The 14,499-nt window shown below is 43.6% G+C and overlaps 1 pseudogene; it reads right to left on the bottom strand.

The window, feature by feature from the left end:
• Positions 1–363: 363 nt before the first annotated feature.
• Positions 364–14,499, bottom strand: part of LOC136499867 (uncharacterized) — a 46,404-nt pseudogene continuing 32,268 nt past the window's right edge.

Consider the following 14,499-nt stretch of genomic DNA (forward strand, 5'->3'; position numbering starts at 1 on the left):
GTAGAGTTAGCCCTGTTTGTTATCTACTTACTGTTGTAGCATGTGCGCTGTACTAGGACTAGATGAATAGAGTTGTATAAATAGACTACCATGGCAACTCAGTAAAGAGAGTTTAGATTTGTCATCTCCCATACAGGGCTTCGGCCAATGCTGGTATCTTATACTATGAGTGTATGCTCTATTCTCCCTCTTCTTCAACCTCTAGCCATAGTGTGTGGGGACAGACAATGCTTGTTCGTGGTCGGCTTAGCTAGTGGGTGCTCGGCAACACTAGCGGGTGCTCGGCAAGACTGGTGAGTGGTTCACTCACCTGAGCTAGTGATCTTGTGGGCTAACACACACAAGAATCAAGTGATGGACATTTTAGAGCAAGAAATAGGCACCTAAAATGGAGATGCATACAGTTATGAATTTGCTTGGATGTCTATCAACATAGACACACCTAACATTTTTCATTTTCCTGCACTATTCCTTTAGTTCAGCACTACAGTTGCTCACATAAAGCTTCTGCACTAAAGCTGGAAGGCCCTTCTCTAGTAGTGATTATAGTCCTGGACAATCCTTGATTGACAACTTCTTAAGGGATTGAAAGCAATGCAACTCTTTAGGCAGTGATTAAAGATCAGGGCAATAGCAACAGTCAAATACTTGGAAACATGTTGTTGGGGGCAGGGCCCACCGATGGGCACCCCATGGGGCTCATCTGCCGCCCTATTCGCTCACTAATAGCATAGGTTGTGTCGCTCACGGGCGAAAATGACAGGCACCGGGAACGTAATTGGTCTTGGCTCGACGTCACATGCAACATTTTGCCCCGACAAATAGTCAGGCATGGTACGCCCATTTTGTCAAGGTGGAATGAGGACAGTGCAAGCCACGTGGTATCAGGCCATGCCCTGAATCAATTCCCCTTTCCGTCTTGGAGGAATGGTGGGTCAAACTGCAAGGTCCACCCAAGCCCCATGGCTGACTGAGCACCATTCGCTCCAATCGACATGGTCAGGGCATGGAGACGGAGCAAACTATTCCTTCAGGCGAATAGGCGTTGGTAATTTGTTTGATCATTGTAGCAGGTTTTCATTAATAATGGAGTCACCCGCTCTCGTACGGCTGATAGCTCCTATCCACCTGGGGCCCACTTGGTCGGTTAGAAGGGCGACAAGAGGTGAGGCTAGTTAGTTTCTCTCGAGCTGGCACCACCTAAGGAAGATGGGGACTCAGATTGGCGAGCAAGCCCACGACAATAGAGAATATTCTCCTGATATTGTAGTAGTTGTAGGGGCAGCTTTGTCCAATGAAAATGCCTACAGGCATGTATAAATAGCCCTCGTGAGGGGAATGTAAGGAGGGAGAGAAACAAGTTCAATAAAATTGTTCATCTTGTTTCGCTCAAGTCTTGTTTTATCCACTTCTCGTGCTTGATTTTGCTTGAGTGGCAACTGGTGTTCAAAGGCCATGGCCTAGAACAACATTGGCACCCACCATGGTTGTTGCTCGAGCTTATCATGCCACCAAAGAAGACGAAGATAGAGATAGTCAAAATAGCACCATCCACGGCTACAGCTGTTGTGGCGGCAGCGGAAGCAGCCGTGCAAAATGATGCAGTAATAGCTACGGAACCACCCCCACCGTAGCCGTAGATGGATAATACCGCAAACGGCAACAGGCGATGTCGAAGAAGTCAAGATCGACCAAAATGGCGATGAGATCGAAGAAGATGAAGATGGAGAGATCACTAAGCAAGCAAGAAACCTAAAGACCCTAAATCAGTATCGGCAAGACATCCTTAGACTCCAAAATGAGAAGGAGCAGCTACTTAGGCAAGCCGCTGCCCATAATAGAGCCGAATAGAAGTAGAGGGAAATTAGGGAAGCCAAAATCTAGAGGGATAGAGTGGTAAGAGAAATTCAAGGACTGTAGGGAGCAGGAGTAGGAGGTGCCATCCGTGCTGGTGGAAACATTGTAATACCAGATGATAACCTCCTAGAAGTAGACGAAAGTGCATATGACCCCACTTCACATTTGGTGAAAGAACTTTGGCTATATCCGTGGCCAGCCGGCAACAAGCCCTGCATTTCGATCTTCGACGGAAAGTCAAACTCAAGGAAGTTCCTCGTGAGTTATGAGACCATGGTAACATCAGTCGGGGGAGACGCTCAAATCCTCACAAAGTCACTCATCATGGTAGTCAAAGATATCACACATGATTGGTATACTTCATTGAAGCCGTTATCCATCAAGTCTTGGAGCCAAGTCAGAGCGGAGCTAGTTTCCACCTTCCAAGGATATCACCTGGGAACAAAAACAATGAGAGATTTGCTTAATTACATTCAGCGAGATGATGAATCACTGTTTGAGTTTTTGGAAAGATTCATTCAGACCAAAGCTCAGATGCCAAATGCACCAGAGGAGACGGTTATAGCAGCAGCCATGGAAGGGTTGGCCATAGGCTAGTGTGAAACTCACTTTGCTAGGAATTACCCTACCTCCGTAAGGGAGCTAATAGAGGTAATGAGACAATACGCAAGATCAGATGACTTCAAGAAGTGAAAAGCGGCAAGGATTTCATGGAGGCAAGCAGGCAAGGCCCCTAGGCCACCACCAACCACAAGCTAGAGAAATATGAGACCATTCTACGCAATCAACAATCTATAAGAGCAGCCAGAGCACAACTTAGTGAAACAAAGTTTCCAAGGGTCACCGCCTAACCAACAACACAGAAGTTTTGATCAATCTCCATGTGGTAGGTAAGAAGGATGAACTCCTTATGGCAGACACAAAGGCAGACGAAGGCGACAAGCCCCGAGAACACCATATTGCACCATATCTGGCGAAAACGTGGGACATTTCACAAAAGACTACAAATATAGCAAAATGGCTAGAGAAGTTAAGGAGAAAGACGAGGCCGAAAGAAGCAGCGAAACATCTAATCATATGTTCCACAACATAGGTCGTGAGATAGTAAACAATCAGGGTTACAGCAGCCACTATTCGTCGAGAAATAGCAGCACTTTCTAGCACCCTACCTTTTCACACGGATACGGCCAGCATCCGTACATCTACAGCAGCCTCCATTTTTAGTATACCAGCATTTTACCCAAATCCCAGGGCAGACAACAGTTGCATCCTCTCTAGTTCAGCTAAAGCAGCAACATTCAAGTTAGCCTCAGCCCGCAAAGCAAGAAAATACTCAAGAACATCAAGCTATGAACAATATCTTACCATCGTGAGGCCATATATTTGCAATCACTGGTGGATCAAACCAAGAGCACGAAAACAAGAGAGCTAGACTGGAGAATTTGAAAGAAGAGTGTACACCATCTCGCCAAGGGTACCATGCAGTAGGCTGGCTTGGTCCATGGTGCCCATTACTTTTCACGAAAATGACTTTCAAGTGCGGGATTTTCCACACACACATACGCATTTATAACAATAGCGAACATTGCTGGGTTCACTATACACAACATCCTCATCGACAACGGAAGCTCCACCGACATCCTATTCATAAAGCCTTTCGAGCAGATGAACCTTCATAAGCGAACGTTGGAGCCAGCTAGGAACTCGTTGATCGGTTTTGATGGGAAAATGATAGACGCCTAGGGGGGAAAGGCAATCCCGGTCTCCTTCGCAGAAGGTGAGAAGGTTCGCACAAAAACCATAACTTTCGACATAGTCAACATGGATTATCCATACACCGCAATCTTCAAGAGGGGAGTTCTCAGCATATTCAAAATCATGATAAAGCAAAGCTATTTGTGCATGAAGATGCCTTCCCCTTTTGGCATCATTGCAATACACAGAGATCAAACTGCATCTAGGAGAATAAAGGGCAAACCGATCCTAGCCTTGTAAATGAAGTTATCAAGAAACCACCTAGCGAAGAATTAGACAGTGAAAACAAAGTTGAACCAAGGGCCGAAGTAGCCGAAGACACTCAGAAAGCCCCATTGTCAAAATTGGTGCCAAAAAATGCATGCATGTGGGCTCTGACCTGGTAGCGCATGAAAAAGATAGGCTGTTATCCTTTCTCCACGAGAACCAAGATGTATTTACCTAGTTGGCAAAAGACCTGCAAGGTGTCAGTCACGATCTCGCATAGCACAACTTGAATGTAGCAAAAGGGGCGAAACCTAGGATGCAAAAGCTGAGGAAGATGTCCATAGAAAGAGTGGAAGCAGCAAAAGCAGAAGTACAGAGGTTACTCGACGCCGGCATCATTAGGCCTGTTTAGTACCCAGAATGGTTGGCCAACATTGTAATGGTCAAAAAGAAAAACAGGAATTGACGAATGTGCATTTTCACTGATCTGAACAAGTGTTGCCCAAAATACCCATATCCGCTCCCAAGAATTGACAAGTTAGTGGATATCACAGCAGGATGCAAAGTGATGAGTCTATTAGATTGCTTCTCCGGGTATCATCAAATCTGGTTGAACCCGGATGAGGAAGACAAAATGAGTTTCATCACCCTAGGAGGGACTTATTGTTACCGACGAATGCCGATTTTTTTTATTTTCAACACTTTTTTTAAACTATTTTTAATTCTAACACTATTTTTTCAAATCTAACACTTTTGGCCACGCCTATTGCTATGGCGTGGGCAAACAACGCTGCCGCGCCATGCATGGTGGCACGGCAGTGATGATGATGTGGCACTTCCATGCGCCATGGCCGCTGACATGGCAGGAGCTACCGCGCCGCACATCTTGGCGCGGCAGTGCCGTGCCATGGCCCACGACGCATCCCTTCATCTCATGTTGTGCAAATGTGTTCTAGCTTGGTTGCCATAACGATGGTCTATTCTCCGTTCAATGTACCTTTTTTTAAACTTTGTATCTCGCTTCTTTGTTGTTGTACTTGTCCTTATTAGATTTTATCTCTTGTTCCAATGCCGCTGCATATACTGTATCCCATCTTATCGATTTATCTTGACTGGACATAGCATTGCGTTGCTGACTCTAGTTTCGTAGCCCTGAACTATAGGCCATGCCGCTTTGCTCTGTTACACAAGAATGGTCATACCGTCTAATCGAAACCAACTTTTTGCGGTCTAAGATGACGTGCGTGTAGATGAAGTTGTACCAAATTATTTGCACTACTAGTATATGAATTGTGCTACATAAGGAATCACTGTATCCCCATCCAAAAGATGTACAATATGGGTTTTTACACTACTCACCCTTCTTTTTAGTTTTCCATGTATTCAAACCACTAGATAGTTGACAGTGGACATCCGTCTAGTATCAGCAAGAAGCATCGAAGCAAACCCTAAAAAGATAGCAGCGATAGTAAACATGAAACCGCCAGCAAGCAAGATGCATGTACAGAAGCTTATGGGAAGACTAGCAGCACTGAACAGATTCATCTCGAGATCGACTGAAAGAGGCCTACCATTTTTAGAACTCTCAGAAGCTCAGATCATTTTGAATGGGGGCATAAGCAGCAGCAAGCATTTGACGAACTCAAAACCTACTTAATGAAGTTGTGAACTTTGTCCAAACCATCACCATCTGCAATATTGTTGTTATATCTAGCAGCATCTCCAACAACCATCAGTGCAGTACTAGTCAAAGAAAAGGAACACAGAAACAAGATGAAGCAGTTCCTGGTATATTTCATATCAGAGGCCTTGTCAGGAGCAAAGCTCAACTATTCTGAGCTAGAAAAAATAGCATATACTGTGGACATTGCATCAAGAAAGCTGAAACATTATTTCCAAGCTCATTGCATCAAAGTCCTTTCAGCACAACCACTACAAGCGCTATTTCGCAACAACGAAGCCATCGGCGGAATCGGAAAATGGGCCACCGAGTTAAACGAATTCGTAGTGGACTTCGAGCACAGATCCACTATCAAGTCTCAAGCACTCGCAGATTTCATTGTAGTCTGGACCCCAACAGCTTATGACACAAAAATACAATTTGAAGAACCAATTTGGATTGTGCATTGTGACGGAGCACGGGGAATGAACAGCACAAGAATAGCAGTGATATTAACGCCGCCAAAAGTCCCAAAACTTCGCTATGCAGCAAGGCTTGAATTCCTCACAACCAACAATATAGCTGAATACGAGACAGTGCTCCTAGGGATGCAAAAGCTCAGAGCTCTAGGAGTCAGGAGGTGCATAGTTAGATCGGATTCCTAGGTAATAGTGGGACATATTGAAAAAGAGTTCACTGCGAAGGAACCCGAGTTGATCAAGTACTTGGCAGCGGTGAGATGAATGGAGAAACATTTCACCGACTTCACTTTTTGCCACATTCCAAGAAGCAAGAATGTAGAAGCCGATGGGGTGGCAAAAGCAGCTGCGCAGAGAGCACCAATGCAAGCAGATGTTTTTTATCAAGAGCTGTCAGTCAAAGCAATACGAGAAGAAGAAGAATGGCCTAGCACCATGCATGTCATCGCAAGTAAGGATTGGAGATGGCCCATATTCGCCAACCTCAATGGAACCTATGAGCCGCATAGCAAGCATGAGACAGATAGAATGAATTCTAGGATGAAACAATACTCCATCATATCTAGAGAGCTATACAAGAGTGGAATAGTTGCACCAATGCTAAAATGCATAAGCAAAGAGCAAGGAATCGAATTGCTAAGAAAAAATGCATGCTGGAATGTGCGGAGCTCATCGGGGACCTCACAAAATAGCTCATAGAGCGATGAGACAAGGATTCTATTGGCCGACAGCAATAGAAGACGCAAAAGAGCTAGTCCGCAGCTGCGAAAACTACCAGATGTTCGCCAAGAAGTAGAGAGAGCCAGCTAACCCAACCACATCAATCATCTCGACATGGCCTTTATAGAGGTGGGGAGTCGATATTGTGGAGCCATTGCCGACAGCGCCCGGCAACTTGCGTGTCGCAGCAGTAGCTTTAAAGTATTTCACCAAGTGGATTGTGGCCAAGGCACTAGCGAAGAATACTTTGGGTACCTTAATCAGTTTCGTGTGGCAAAGGATCATCTGTCGTTTCGGGCTCCCATCCTACATCACAGTCAACAACCAAAAGTAGTTCGATTGCACGGAGTTTAGAAATTTTTGCAGCGAGTTGGGGATCAAACTAGCATTTGCGTTAGTGAACCACCTAGAGAGGAACGGAGCAGTCGAAAGGGCAAAAGGCCTGATTTTCAGCGTAGTATCAAAAGCATTATTTGACTTCCCAAAAGGAAAATGGGCCCAAGAATTGGTTACTTCTGTCTGGGGTCACAACATCTCACTCACTCGAACCACTGGGTTCACCCCTTTTCTCCTATTGTACAGTGAAGAGGCAATCATGCCAAAGGAGCTCAAGCTAGGGTCTTTCCGCACCCAAATTACAGCAACCACTCCAATACAGTGATATGTGGAGCTTGGAGCAACAGAAAATGTCAAGTATCATGAAGAAACAAAGACATGGAGGGACAAGAAAATTCTGCAAAAAAACATCAACCCAGGTGACATGGTGCTCATCTGTCACCCAGACAAGCAGAGCAAGCTACAATCCCAGTGGTACGGGCCATTCATGGTGGCAAACATGGTCAAGCCAGGAGTTTACAGGCTACTCAACAAAGGAGTTGAAACAAGCCACACGTGGAACGCGAACAACTTGTGTCGCTTCTATCCATAGCAATTTTGCCCTCAAACGGGTTGTAATTTTCTTTTTGTTATTTTTGTGAACTTTGAAAAAGGGGGATCCGCACTCTTTTTCCTCACAGGGGAAGCCTTTGCGAGAAGGCATGGGGTTTCTTAACGAGGCAATCCTTTGTACCCCATTAATTAAATTCGAACTCTCCCCACACAAGCTCCAAAAAGTAAGACATCAAAACAAAACCTGACCCCTGTAGGTTCTGGATATCGACAACGGTAAGCGCAAAATCAGGTTGCATCGTCTTACAATCGTGCAGAATGTCATGATCGAAAACGTAGCAACCAAAAAACAAGCCTAAGGGCTACAACATCTCTTCACATCACCGAAAAAGAGTGACAGCGAAACAGGGAAGACCCCTATGCCAAAATGTTTCCTCGACCAAAAAGGAGTACAGTCGAAAAAAATAAGCCAGATAGGCTCAAAAACGTTTCCCCGACCAAAAAGGAGAATGGGCAAACAAAAGAAGTCAGATAGGCTCAAAAATGTTTCGACCAAAAAGGAGTACGGGCGAATGAAAGAAGCCAGAAAGGCTCAAAAATGTTTTGTCCCACCAAAAAGGAGTACAGGCGAATGAAAGAAGCTAGATAGGCTTAAAACTGATTCGCACCAATAAGAAGGAATGACGATGAAATCAAAAGGCACAAAAGCCATAAAAAGCTTTCCACACCCAATAAAAGAGTAGAAAACAATGGCCACTATCTAGACCGTGTGAAATCCTATTCACATCATCAACAGAAGACGGGAGCATCCCTGGTACGTGAGAACACACATACGTGCATGCGTTACAAAGGACAACCAAATTTAAGAAAGGCACCAAACACTGGCATTAAATACCGCTACCAACCGCAACAACCAAAATTGATGACATCAAGCCCCTAGAACCCTATAAATAAGAGGCCTAGGCACCCCTAGGTAGCATATCAAGTTTTAGTCTAGAGCAAAAGAATTAGGTTAAACACCAACGCCGCTCAAGTTAGGAGCGATAGCATGAGGAGTTCTCACCTATAAAGGTGATGAGTGGGCTTGAGAGAGCATCAGGGTTTTCAGCATCCGCTGAAATAGCGAAGTCTCAAGCATGGGATAGAAGGTTGTACAAGCACAAGGCTGTCGATAGCGAAAATTAGATGTTGCGAGAAACCACATAAAGTTTAGGGTGCATACTGTCCAAGAGGAGCATGCACCTTATATTCGCCAGCCACGGAGCTAAAAGTTGAGGTAAGAGGATGTGGCCGCAGCACAGTGATAAGCAAGCATGGAGGGATGTTGCAAGAAAAAACATAACATCCCCCATATGACAAAACCACAAAGCAAGACCATGTACCTGCATGAGATAGGATTCTTGCAGCAGCTCTACGCTGGGAAGCACGACATCAAAACACCACATGTCAATTTAGCTAATTCACCCAGGAATAGTGTTGATTCACTCTGGCAAATTAACAAAACAAACTAGATGTTGCGAGCTAAGAAGTAGAAGGAAAGATACTGATTGTACATATTTGCCAATACACCTAGCTAGAAGTCAAATGTAAAACAACCAAGATCAAAAAGGAAAATGAAGATATATCAAGATCGCGAATAGACCAGGTATCCCCTTGCACTAAAGGTTGGGGGGACGGCGTCTCTCTTTTCACCTAAGCAATATGCCAAGGGGCTAGCAGAGGAGCCACCTCGAGTGTTCATCTTAGCATATCCCCTCGCCCTAGAGGTTGGTGGGGACGATGTTTCTTCCTTCCGCCAACTTGAAAGTCTGCCTCCATCCAAATCAAAACATATATATATATACATATATAAAAAAGCCACGCACAGGGCAAAACACACAACATAAACAAATAGCTATACACAAAGACCCAGTATACAAGATTATCAACACTTGGTAATGTCCATACGCCAAACTACACTTCACCCCTCGTAGGGCGAAGATAAAAGCTATACCAATGGTCTTCAAGATCCAATGTCATCTCCTCAACCAGCTCCTCCAAAGGACCCTTGAGGCCAGACGCCGAGGACTCCATGCGATTTTGTTCAGAATGCCTACGTTGGGCCCTCCGCTCCTCCAAAATAGTCAGATCAAATTACGAATAGAAGTACCTATTAATCAATCCTTCTTTCTATAGATAGCGCCAGAATCGCGACCTCAAAAAATCAGTCATACTAGACCCAAGAAATGTGTTTGGCACCTGCATTTCATGAGCACAAGCATCATCCAAGCATTCATGAACATGAGCATATGAAATTTCATCTCATTCTTATACATTATCACATGAAATGTTGATTTTATATATATGCTTATGCTTGCAATCATGTATGACCAATGTATGAGATGGTTGTGAGGTCATGAAAATACCTTAGACGCATCTAGGATGGTAAATGGAACAATGTTTGTATTCATGACATAGACCAATTTTGCTTCTAAGTGTTGGGCCATTTGAAATGCCATTTTCATGATGCTAGTTTGACCAAAGTTGAACAATAGCTTAGATTGTTTGCATGGCTATATGACCTAAATAAAAGTTGTAGTTCTTGTCATGGGTAACAAACTTTATTGAAGGGTCATGAGCTAATTCAGTGTCTAACATGGTCAAATAGAGCTCACAAGTATCAAGAAAATGTTTTGTGACTTAAGAAATTTTCTATGTTGAAACCGTTTTCAGTTTCAAAGTAGCTCACTTTAGAGTAATGTAGTTTGTAAACCAGTGAGAACTAGATGATGGTTCCTAAAGCAAAGTTGGAGATCTCACGTAGCTCTACAATTGTTATTAAGGAAGATTTTGCTAATTCACCACGGATTAGGAGTTATAGAATCACTAAGACACGCTATCAGTTGGATTCACCGGCACTAAATCAGCGCCACGCGTGCGTTGTGGCCGACTGGCCACAGGCCACGCCCGCCACATGGTGGCCACCCACTAGCTTCGAGCCCATGTGTCAGGCCAACATGGGCATCAAAACGGCAGCAACACGCCCTCCCTCCTCACTCGCTCTCACTCACTTTGCTCTGCCTCTCCCTCGCCTTTGCTGCGCCAAGGCAGAACTTGGCGCCGTCGCCATCGCCGCCACAGGTTCGTCATGATTGCATGCTACTGCCACCACGCCATTGAGCAATAGCTCATGCACATAGCTCCGCCACCACCTCCTCCACCTTGCCGACCCGCTAGCACCACCATTCGAGCAAGGGTAAGGCTAGATAACGAGCTAGCTCGGCTCGTTCTAGCTCGTTAAGATAATAAACTAGCTTGGCTCGGCTTGTTATCCTAACGAGCCAGAAATCCAGCTCGGCTCGGCTCGTTAAAAGCTCGAGCTGGCTCATTAAGCTCGCGAGCCAGGTATAAAAAATACATAAAATATAATATTTGCATTCATCTAAAGTTTGAGAATAATAATAATATAAAAAAATGCATCTAGACCAGTTACCGGTCAATTTATAGGGTCTAGACCAGTTACCAGTCAATTGTAAAGTACAAAACATGAAGTAATACAAAAACTAATATAAGCTTTGATACTTTTTTCCTATAAGCTTGGCTCGTTTAGCTTGCGAGCGGCTCGCGAGCTGGCTCGAGTTGGCTTGTTATAGCTAACGAGCTAAAATCTTGGCTTGGCTTGGCTTGTTATCATAACAAACTGAGCCAAGCTGAGTCAAGCCAGCCACGAGCCAAGCAAGCTAACGAGCTTCGAGTTTTTCATGCAGCATTAAGCAAGGGTAAGGCCACATTACGCGTCTCCGTCGCTGCCATGGCCATGGAGCGCAGCCGAGCTCTGAGCTCAATGTGAACAACCTTCTCCACCGCTCCTCTTACCTCCTTCTCCTTGGTTCCATCACCGCCTTAGGCCATAGATGTACACATCATCGTTGTTTAACCACTACAGCCGCCGTCAAGTGGGAACACGCGTCGCCGTCGTGCGCGTCCGCCATGGCTGCAAGCATGCGCTCGTTGCTGCCAACCTCATCGGCCACCCCTAGCATGGTCTGGTAGCCGTTACCATGTCGCCTAGAGGTATTGCACCTTCCCCAATGATGGCGACCTACCTTCGGCCATCGTCTCATTAGAATAGTGACACCACCGCCATGCTCAGTGCACCCTCGTGCCACCATGCACGTGTCCGGAGCTCACCGCCGCTTCACCGTGGCTCGATCCACACCATAGAGCTCCGCTATGGTTTGTAGGTGCCATAGATGCGCTCGTCTGGCCATGCCGTGGATGGGGATGGCCAGAGCACCACTGTGCGCTGTCAAGCTGCCATACTCACCATCAAGCTAGCTCCGATGATCCTCCGAGCAAACCAAGGGTACCTGTAGGTGTGGAATAGAATGGGGAACATGTTGGTGCCAACCTCGTCACCTATGACCTCGACATCGATGAGCTTCTCGCCGATCAAGCCGCGCCTCTATTTTGTGTCACTGACAAGTGGGTCCCGTTGACTCATGGGTCCTAGCTGTCAGTCGGTTTTTGAGTTGTTTTCTGGATTTATTTTCACAGATTTGATTGCAAACTTCAAAAATTCATATCTAGAGCTAGGAGTGTCCAAATGGGGTGAACCAATTTTGTTGATTTCATATTGAAGTGTACAATTTGATAAAAATATCTAATATACTGTTTAGGGTATTTTTCTAGAAGAATTAAATTGAGCAAGATAAGTGCTTTTAAAGTAGTTTTTAGCTTGTAATTTGCATAATTTGAGCTAAGAAGGTGATAAAATTGTGATTCCCAATTTGCTGGTCTTGTGTTGACATGCTCTAGCTAGAAAAAATACTAAACCTATGGTAAGCATACTTGAAGTATGGTCTTCCTATTTAATCCTAATTAATTGCTAGTTTCTAGTGAAATTAATTGGGGTAAAAATACATAACATATGATCATACAAATTTTTGCACAGTATTCTTATGCTAGGAGGAAAGTAAGAAAAATATTAAATCTGTTGCTTCACACTTTTCACTATGCTAAACTATTTTTGCTAAAATAAGCCTATGTAAGTTGTCATTTGTATAAAGGTAACTATACTTATCCAAATGGTATGAAATTTGTACAGTAGACTATTAAGGTCATTTTTAGTCTACTTTAAGTTTCTCAAAATTTATTAAGCACTGGAAATATTTATCCTTTAAATCACCTTATTATCTAAGAAAATTAATAAATGAAAATAAATAAATTAGTTATGTTTAACCATGATGTTTTCTGTGGTGCTTTTGATGCATATGATCTATTGATGTTGTTAGTTAAGCTTAGAAGTAATTGGTTGTATGCAACTAGTTAATTATCGCTTTATAGTTTAACTAGATGGCTACATGTATAGTTTTTGTTGTGGTGATGATTTCATGATGATAATGATCTTTTCTATAAAGATAGTCAATAATAAAGTTGTAGATAACTTACTAATCTACCTTGTGTTAAATTTTCATAGTCATAGACCTAATGATTTAAGAATTATGGCTATTAGAAGTCTACTATCAGAAATGCTTGCTCTCTGGATAGATCTTAATGATTGAATTGTTTGACTTAGATAACCGCTGAATCACATTAAGATGATTAAAATAAAGTTGTTGGCAATTTCATAAGATTTCAAGAATATCCACAACCATATTATTTTTATGTGTATAACTCCAGTTATGATCAAAACAAGTGGTTATTGTCTTGTAGTCCAGAAAATAATTTACATAAGTGTTTGTTTAAGTTACTAGAGAAGAGATATGCACCTACTTAGTAAAAGTAAATGTAACTTGTTATCATCTTAATACAAGGCTATTGAAAACACTTATGAGGATGCATTCATCGCATCATATCATATTATACATGTCATTATTTATGCATTCGTGATATCTTATTTCATGCTCATGCATATAGGATCATCCGAAGGGATAACCCTTTTAGAGTTCAACAAAGAAGAAGAGGAGGAATAGTAGGAAACACCTTAGGCCATAGCTCTAGGAGAAGAGGAGCAAACTCTCAAGGACCTCCCTGAGTGCCCGGATCACCGGCCAACCTCTTTCCTCAGAGGCAAGCCTCGGAGCATTCTAAGTCTCCTATGTTTTACAAAAACTTCACTTGAGTCATTTCTGTTTGATGCATTTGGTTATAAGAGTTGATTGGAAACACTTGATGCATAGAACTACCTTGTCTAGTTACATATATATTTAACCCTATGTAGGTCTAGGATCGAATATATGCCTAGCCATGGTTAGACCGGTAGAAGTCGAGTAATTTCATGTCACCTACGAGATATAGGTGAATACCGAAGTACAGTTGGCTACATTTGCTATTGTGGAAAAGAACCATGGGGTAATGTAAATGGAGGTTGGGTGGAGTCCATGTGTAGGTTGACTCATGTGATTCCGTCTGTGCCGATTAAGGACCGTACCGTTGTTGGCGCTTCTAACAAGATTGAACGCATGCCTCTTACTTAGCTAGCTAGATAACTCGTTCCAACCATGAAGCCGAGTAGCTCAACTTAGGCCAGGCCCCGTTCTATAAAAGTGTGCACTTTGGATGGTAGTAAGGATGTGTGGAGAGCCAGACGTGAGCCCAAGGGTAGGCTAGGCCTGAACATCCTAGCAACTGGTCATCCCTGATTGTGCGGCGCTGGGCGAACCCGTGAAATGTGAACCTGAGTTATACCAAAGGTGACCTAAGGTGACTGTTGATCTAGTCTACCTAGGTTTGTATTAGGAATAAATTCCCAGCAGGTTGAAATCGATTGGAATCGCCGTCTCTCTCGAACAGTGAGAAACTTGGCTAGTCCCAACATCGTAGTAACTGTATTATGGAATGATGGTTATGATGAACATGGAATTATTATATCGGTTATGGTTACTATTGCTTGCTATTAAAAGATATACCACATGTTTAGCACAAGTTAGTTGCTAATCTAGAGATGAATAG

The sequence above is a fragment of the Miscanthus floridulus genome, chromosome 13 (assembly GCF_019320115.1).
Source record: "Miscanthus floridulus cultivar M001 chromosome 13, ASM1932011v1, whole genome shotgun sequence".
NCBI lineage: Eukaryota > Viridiplantae > Streptophyta > Magnoliopsida > Poales > Poaceae > Miscanthus > Miscanthus floridulus.